The 1,140-nt window shown below is 59.6% G+C and overlaps 1 protein-coding gene across 2 annotated transcripts in view; it reads right to left on the bottom strand.

The window, feature by feature from the left end:
- Nucleotides 1–260, bottom strand: part of SEMA4C (semaphorin 4C) — a 10,212-nt gene extending 9,952 nt beyond the window's left edge. For both annotated transcript variants that reach the window (XM_024743652.1, XM_024743651.1), the window contains exon 1: nt 91–260. The gene's annotated coding sequence lies outside the window, so the exon portion shown is untranslated. The remainder of the gene's footprint in view (nt 1–90) is intronic.
- Nucleotides 261–1,140: the final 880 nt, after the last annotated feature.

The raw sequence follows: 1,140 nt of genomic DNA on the forward strand, positions 1-1,140 counted from the left end.
CTGCGCCTTGCAGCCGCTAGCTGCGCCACCGCGCCGGGAGGTGGGGCGGGGGAGGGACTCCTGGCCCTGGCACTGGGGAGTCGGACTCACCGGGTCTTTCCGAAGTGTCCCCCAAGGCCAACCGCGCAGGCTGGGCGGCCGGGCTCGGGAATGGGGCTAAGGGGATCCCCACGCTGAGGTTACTGGAACGAAGGCGTGCGGGCCACTTCAGGGCGAGTATCCGAGGCTTCTTTTCGGGGCGGACCAGAGTGGTCTGTCTGTTGGCCCCCAATTCTTCTCCGTTTCTTGGCCCCAACTCCCACTGACCCCTGCGATCAGACTGGAACGGGCCTCACCAGCCAGTAAGACCCCCCAAGTCTCCCCGAGACCTTCTGCCCCTTGTTTCTCACGCTCCAGGCGGAGGGACCTGCTCAGCGCCCCCCGGCCAGCTCCCGGCAAAGACAACCCTGGACTCCGATTGCACAGAGCCTACCCCTCAGGAAATGACTCCTTCTGGTGCCCTTGGAAGACTGAATAACAAGTGACATGAGCCCTGATGTTCAGACGAAAGGGTTCTGAGGGGAGCCACGCTGGAGGAGAACTGGCATCTTCCGAACCGCCAGCCTCCGCCCACAGCCGCTCCTAGAAGTAACTTGTAGCCCTGGCCTCCTGGGCGGTGCTGAGGTGTCCTCCTTGCCAGCTGGTTTCTCGGAGCTGGGCAGGTGAACAGAGGAACCCCAGGGAGGCCAGCCCACCGGGACCCGGAGACATATGCCACCTCCTGGCTAGGGGCAAAGGGCAGAGGTGAAGAGACTGGAGGCCCTGAGGCTGTGGTGGTGGCTTTATGCCTGGTGCAGTCCTGGAGGGGAGGGACACTTTAGGGCCCCGTCAGCAGATCTGGATTATAAATCAGTCCCGACGGGAGCTTTTGTTCTGGGTTAAAACTTGGCATCAGAAAAGCGGAGACCAGAAGAGTCGTGGAGATAATTGGGAAAAGCAGCCCAGTTTGGATTCAGTAACAATTGGGTCTTTGCTGGTATACATAAAGGCCCCTTCTCCCGCGCTGGCCAAAGCCACATACATTTCCCAGCTCCTCTCCACCAGAAAAAAAAAAAAAAAAAAAAAAAAAAAAAACTGGGGCTTTGAGGAGGGGGGGGAAGG

Source organism: Neophocaena asiaeorientalis, unplaced genomic scaffold, assembly GCF_003031525.2.
Source record: "Neophocaena asiaeorientalis asiaeorientalis breed wild unplaced genomic scaffold, Neophocaena_asiaeorientalis_V1.1 scaffold114, whole genome shotgun sequence".
In the NCBI taxonomy this organism is placed as follows: domain Eukaryota; kingdom Metazoa; phylum Chordata; class Mammalia; order Artiodactyla; family Phocoenidae; genus Neophocaena; species Neophocaena asiaeorientalis.